Below are 7,508 nucleotides of genomic sequence, written 5' to 3' on the forward strand. Positions count from 1 at the left end.
GTAAACAATGTCTCCATTGCCCTTCTGAGTTAGGGCCTGATGTGAAAGGTGTCCAACCAAGCAAAGATGCTAAGCAGCCAACCATAGGGAATGTCAGCATGTGGTCTGAGGTCCTTTGTTGTACCTCGAGGTACCCTTCACAGCACTGTTGTCGTCGTAGTGTTTGCTGGTGCTGTGAAGGGTAAGGTGCAAAATGGGAAAATACTGAGGTAGTAAAACCTAGAGCTGAAGGGGAAGGTTACTGGCTAGGTGGCTTTGTAATTAACTGGTGTTTCATTATTAGCAATTATAGAGCTATATGTAAGTATAATAACTTGTTATTAGCTTGTTCTGTGAGCAAGTGAAGATACAGGGAGTGCTGTAACCACCTGGGTCGCATTAGGTTACGTGTTTGCTTTTATGGCCCCTTCAGGAAAAAAGGGTGAGTCTGAAGTATGACGTGTTCTGTATGCATCTGCTGTTTCCTTTGCAGTAAGAGATGAAAATTCAGTTCTCTGCTTGCCAGCTTTGCTCACTATTGAGTGGAATTAACCCCTGAGTAGGGAGGGAGTTGTCACCTGGAGTGGCATACTACTTGCTACTTGCAAACAGCTGCTGTCTCCAGTCCTTTTCTAAATTCTTAATTTTGGTCCTTGTAGCATTTAAATAGAACTGAAAACAATTGATGGAACAAGTGTGAGATAGATTTACATGCTCAGAACAGTTTAATAAGTGTGTGGGGGTTGTGCATGCTGTTTCAGCTTTCTGTTTAACCTGTGCTTTGCAATGCTTGGCCAGTACTTACCATGAATTCCTTGTGTATGAAGATTGTAGCCTATTCTACAGTACATGGCAACAGTTGCTAATAAATGTATTAAGCCTCTATATTTTTCAGTCTTTGCCCAGTTCTCAAATGCACTTGGCTACAGGAATGTATTTTTTGTCCCTAGTGTTTTTTTCTTCACTGTTGCAGAACTGCTGTTCTTGATGACTTACTGAACACGCTGAGCTGTGCATATACTTCTGAGAGAGACACTGCTCTGCTGCTTAGCGTTGTTGGAGGTAATGTTCTTCTTCTCAGCCTGCAGCTGGATAATGTCCTGAATGCTCTCTTTGAGTTGGTTTTGGGGCAGGGGTAGGTAGGTTACATGACACCAGCTACTGCTCAGGTGTTCAGTACAGCTATGCACAGCTTAGCAAGGAGAGCGATTAACATGCAAGTGTTTGATTAGCCTCTTGTATTAGAAAAATGAAGCTGTTTTGAAGTCTCAAGGAAAGCAGGCATCTGGAGCCTTCCCCGTCAGCTGTGGTAGAGGAGCTGTGAGCTTTCTGTTGGTGCAGTGTCATTATCACTGTGCAGCTTTGCTATCTCACTGTCTAGGCAATGAAGTGTTGTGTTGGCTGAGCTTTTTGGTTTCCAGGAAGTTAAAACTAGTTTTGGCTCTTGTGAGCAATGAGGAGGAATGTTTTCGAGTGGCCTTGGAGTTTTAGTCTTGTAAATTGGAATTTGCAGTTTCTCAGCCAGGAGTCCTCTTTGGCAAATGATGGTCTCTCATCATGCTGTCTTGCTCAGGAATAGTGGGAAAGGGTAGCTGAGCTGAGATTGTCACTGCCCTGTGCTACACCTTTGGAAGCCCAGGGCTAGTTTTCACTTCAAATGTCTTATCCCATAAGTACTTGTAAACTTCGTGCTTGAAGTTAGAGTTGGCAAAGTTCTCTGCACATCTTCTGTAAGGTAACAGAGTCCTTCCAACCTTTGTACATAGAACTTGTATTTTTCCTTGGAGGAATGGGAGTGCTTCAGTGTTACATACAAGTGGCAGGCATCTCTTGGCCAGGCTGATGGTCTCAGCCAATGATCCCAGCAGCTTGGCTTCCCTACCTTCTAATTCCATGATACTAGTCCCATTATCTGTGCTCTGGAGCAGCCAGTTGATAACGTACTCACACAAATGTGAGTACGTAAATTGTTATTTTCAGGATTTTATTCTGGGGATGGTTTTCTCATAGATGACCATTGAAATTCATGCCCTGCTAAGAATTACAGTCAGTTCTCAAAGCTGCGGGTTTGTGACTGGATAGCAGAGCATTTTGAGAAAAGGTCCTCATTTTCTTACAAAGCAGTGTAGGCTTGTGGATAGAGATTCACAACTAAGTAACTGTAGAAAAGTGACTTTCCTCTGTAGATCAGTCTAACCTTTTTAGTAAGGAAAAGCTAACCTTCTTTTACCCCATAGTGAGAAATGATGTGTGCCTCTGGTACAACCCTTGGAAAAAGCAAAGGCAGTGCAGAATTCTGACAGGTGAAGTCAGGTGCTGGGCACAGGGGCTGGGAAAGGCACTTTGGTCTCTTCCCAGCGCTGGGCAGATGTGTTGACCCCTGATAGACCATGGTCTTCAGCCCCTCGGTGCTCTGGGGAAAGAGGAGGGCTCTTTGTGCACCTCTGGGCTAGCACAGGGACCTTGAATGGAGTTGTGATGCTCCTGAAAAGAGCTAAGTTTCAGTGGAGAAGCACCTGCGCCAAGAAGTGCCAGAGGGTGGGAATGTGGCATCAGTGCCGTGAACCCTGCAATTTGTGCCCAGCACAGCACTCGTGCATGTACTAAATGGGCACTCATGCATGTGCTGAGGGGGCACACAGGAGAAATGGCTGCTCGTCAGTGAGCTGATTGAGCACTGAGGTACGAATTCACTGGGGTCTCACGTGAGCTGTCTTTAGGCTCCTTTGTCAATAGATTGAGTGCTTGTGCATGAAGTGATTGCATGCTAAGGCATAAATTAATTTGGCACTCATGCATAAGCTAATTGGGCACTAATGCATGAAGTTTTGGGGCATTCACATGTGAAATAATGGGATGCTGTTGATAATTTCATGGGGTGTTCATGCACACAAGTATCGCGTGCTCATGCATGAACCAATCAGGCGCCTGTCATGCGTGCCGTGGCTCCTGCAGTGTCTGCTCAGCCACTTGCACACTGGCTGGGCTTTGTGTTTGCTGCCAACTGGGAGCACGTGGGCATCCATTCACACATCTGCCTCCAGTCCTGGCTGGCCAGCAAGCCTGGAACAGTATTTTCTGCAGGAACTGGCCTAGAACAAATCCAAACCCAAACAAGCTTTTGGGGAGGAGATGACAGCTGTATTACAGGCCATCCAAAAAGAGCTTTTATCTTGCTGCATCCAGGTGAATTCCAGCACTATGCTGGAAAAGATGATGTTGCTCTTGCCTGCCCATGGATACAGAGCACATATTTGCAGCCAGCATTGACAAAGAGCTTGTGATGAGATCCATGGGGTCGATGGTGTGCTGGCCTGGCTTTTATATTCCATTAAATGAACTGAGTGTCTGCAAAAGTCACTAGAACCCTGGACCCTGGTTTCTCCTGATTCCCAGGATGCCCATGGCAGCCTTTTTGGGAGGGCAGCAGGTGTGTGGATTTGAGAGCCTTTGGTTTCCCAATGGAAGTACCTGTGCCCTCCCACAAACACATTGTCCCACCAGTGCTCCCACTTTTTTTCTGGCCAGTGGCCAGATGTGCTGTGTAGAGCTGGAGTTTCAAGAAGTAGGAGCTGAAGTAACCTAAGACTTTAAATAACTTGAGCAGTAACATGCTGGAAAATGGCCAGCAGCAGGTGCTGGAAGAAGCAGGAGCAACTCTTATTCCGAGCACCCAGTACTGAAGGTGGAGCTTCAACAAAGTGGAGCTGGAATGCGCTAGAAATCAAAATAAGCCTGTGTCCATCAGCAGGAGCTGCAGGAAGCCAGAACTGCCACACAAAAGCTGGAGTTTCAACAAGCTGGATCTGAAATCACCTTAAACTGAAACACACCAAAGCTATAAGAAGCTGTGTTCAGCAACTGGAATTGAAATCACCTGAAATCATCATCAGCCGCAGCATCTCTCATCACAACTGCGCAGGAGCTGCAAGACAGAGCCAGAGCTGTAAGAAGCAGGAACTGAAATTAGCTGGGGCTTCCTGACTAGTAACATGCTGGACCCTCTGTCAGCAAGAGCCGTAGGAACCACAAGCATCTCTTATGCAGAACATCCAGTCACTGGACTGTCCATTAGCTGAAACTGCAACAAACTGCGGTGCCCATCAGCCAGGGCTGCTTTCCAGCACTGCTGAACAGAGGAGCATCACCCATGGCCTCTACTAGCCAGAAGCAAGGGAGAAATGACAACAGGAACTCCTGTCCTGCTGGCACAGACCCAGGCAGACCAGGGAATGGGAAGGTGCCAGGTGAGAGTTGCAGTGAGCAAGTGCAGCCCTCTATTGCCTGCATCATCAGTCCAAAGGGGCACAGGGATCACCTCAGGGCCTCACCCCCCATCCCACTGCCTCAGCCAGGGAGTAGGGCAGGCTGTGAGAAACTGGAACTGGTGACACAAGTCAACAGGTCATGGCTAAAACCTGATGCTCTTATCTCTCTTTGAATCGTGCTGCTTATCTGATGACAGATAAACTTTGTAACAAAATAAGCAGCGTCCTTACTGAAAGAGGAGAAGGTACAATCCTAGCAGTGTGATATTTGATCCTTTACACATATCTATTTAAGGATTTTACTGTTTTAAACTGCCTTTTCTAAGCCTTTGGTTGAGCTCCCATCTCGGTGCCCTTTCTAATTATATTTATACTTTCACTTGACACTGGGTGGCAGCAGCTCTATGAACACACTATTCACTAATCCATTTTCTTCTCCTTTTCCTCCTTCTCCTTCAGTATTTTCACAGTTCGGGTGCCAGAGCAATAAATTGGAAGTGCTTATCACTTTTTGACATTTCTATATATACTTATGCAAAATAGTTAGCCAGTTTGCTGTTGTCTTTCTCTTTTCTTCAAAAGAAAAGTGCATTTTCAGAAAATTTCTAGCTCAAATGTTCCTCGAGGTGGTGAGGGGACTGAAAAGGCCTTCTCTGGTTTCTGCCGTTTTCCTTGCCTGCCTGACTGGCCAGCCCTGTGATGACAATGTCACATGCCCTGTATTTCCCTTTCAAGCTGGTTTGTTTCCAGATCTTCTGCTCTGATCGTTGCACTTTGTGGCTGCAAATTCCAGTCTCCCACAAGCTCCCCCTTGTCCTTAGTGTGGCTGCATCAGTTACATTATTAAATTATATTGCTGTTAGTCCTTTAGCATGTTATAACAGCTCTTAAATTCAAGTTTCTCTTTCCAGGCCTCAGTCCTCTTAAGGGATAGGATGAGAGTTTCATCCAAAAGTACCAGATTTCACGATTATACCTAGCCCTAGGCCAATTTTTGTGGAACTGTGTTCTCTTCCTTTTCAAAATGCCTTTTCTTTCCTTTGCTATGGTATGAAATTGCCATGCAGACAAGGGAAAACAAGTCCTGTGTGGGGAAATCAGCAAGTCACTAGCCACCACCAGCTTGTGAAAAAAAGGACAGGCCAAATTCCAGCCTCTTCTGGCTCTAGAACATTAAGAGTCTTTTGTAGTGAGAGCTTTAAGAACATTCAGGGAACAGACGATGAGAATGTGGGGTAGTCTAGAGGTTTTTGTTTGGATGGTTTAGTTTTTTTGTGCTGTACCTCCATACATCAAATGCAAGCAGCAGCATCATGGTAGGTTTTAGGCAGAAGGAACTTGAAAACCATTAAGCCATTTTTTGGCCAGGGTGGGCTCAAATCTGCAAGCCTTCTCTAAGGCAAATGACCAGGAGAAAAATCAATTCTATGTTCAAATCAGGTAGAGTTAAAAACTGGAAGGCAAAAGCTGTGCTTTTCTTCTGTCTGGGAAGAAAATACTTTACAAAATACTTTTCACTGCTGTGTCATGGTAATGAAAAAGAGCTCATCTCTCTGGTGCGGGGCTGTGTGGACTCCTGTCTTGGCTTTAAGGAAAGCCAGAAGTAGCGATGTGCACAGGCTCACTGTACAATAGGATTCACTTTTTAATCCAGCGGTCACTCCTGGGCCTGGTGTCATTAGGACATGTGGGGGGTGCCACCTGCTAAGCTGGAAACAGGCTTGGATTTTCAGTAGGCATCAGGCCCTGCAAGCAAAACCAGATGTGGTAGTTTCCAACAGTTGTCTTGTAACAGCTGCACAAATAAATCCCTAGTTTATAAAATTCAGTGTGACAATGCCTATTGTTAAGAATCTCACAAGCTTCATCACTAAACCCAATTGAATCTAATCAATTTGTAGAGAGCTTGTGGCAAAATAGATTTCAGAGAGCTTGACACAGCCACAGCACATCAGGAGTCACAATGAGCTTGCGTTTGGGAATTCTGCCAAAGGATGCACCTGACCACGGAGGTAAATCCTGCTGCTATCCCCAAGACAGACAGCTGGGCAATATTTGTGTGGCAAACAACAGATAATGGGTTTACAAGAAAATAATCACCCACCTTTTCCGTGCCTGGTGTGCAGCTCAGTTTGCTTTGAACTTGTAGCTCCCTGTCTGGCACCATCTTGCACACAATGTACAGAAGAACCAGGCCCTCCTCTTTGATTACAAGAACAGCACCACAGCCATGGGAAACACATCCCTGAGCCTGGACATGCAGCCACTTCAGTGGTGAGAAATACAGCTGGGAAATGAATTTCTGTACTGGCTGTATTCCTGTGTGCATGTTGATTTACCCCTACAGGTTTAGCCCTACATCAAGATGTAAAGAAGTTCAGATCCATGCCAGGAAACAAAACAACTGTGCTACAACATTCAGGCACAAGGAACTTAAGAGAGAAAGAGCACCAGTCTCATGCTGCCTTGCAAGAAGTGGGAAGGGAGGAAGAATTCAGGACAGTGTGCTATGTTACAGTTGGGAAGTCTGGCTTTAATTTTCTCTTCTTTCCCACACTTTCTACACGGTTTTGAGGAAGCCAAACTGTCAAAATTGTCAAACTGTCAAAGGTGTCAAAACCCAAAGTAACACACAGCTCTCTAGAGGGACTTCAAAATCATCATGGGACTTAAATCTCTCAGGACTTTGTCAAACAAAGATAAAAATTCTTCTTGCCACTACACTGCATTCTCTTTCACTCTGCTGCTGTTCCTGCCTTTTTGAAGTGCTCACCTGCACTCTGATGTCTCACTCACCACTCTGATGTCGTATTAGGGGAAGGCACTTTCATCTCACCAGCCCAGGCTAACTGTTCCCTCATCTCTGTTCTCTGTCAGGAACAATCTCCATCCCTCCTGCCTCCTAAGGCAGGTTCTCTTGTGGCAGAAGTGCAGGGGAAAAAGCACAGCTACAGCTGGGCTTCTGAGGGAGCCACCTCATAAAAGCAAAGCTGACAGGACAGAAGGGCAAAGCACAGATAAGAACATCAAGGATGGAACTCAGACAGTTACTGACATATCCATAGCATGCCCAAAACATGAACGTCACTATCTGTTATTCAATGTCCTTAAACTGGAAAATACAGCAATAAGCATAATCTGATCATCATCCTAATTGCCCATTCAATTCTCCCATCATCTCCTGCACTGTGACACTACTTGAGCCTGACTCACTTATTCATCTCCTTGTTTTACATCAGCATAACTCCACTGGTGCCAAAC

Source organism: Corvus cornix, chromosome 4 (assembly GCF_000738735.6).
Source record: "Corvus cornix cornix isolate S_Up_H32 chromosome 4, ASM73873v5, whole genome shotgun sequence".
Taxonomy (NCBI): Eukaryota; Metazoa; Chordata; class Aves; order Passeriformes; family Corvidae; genus Corvus; species Corvus cornix.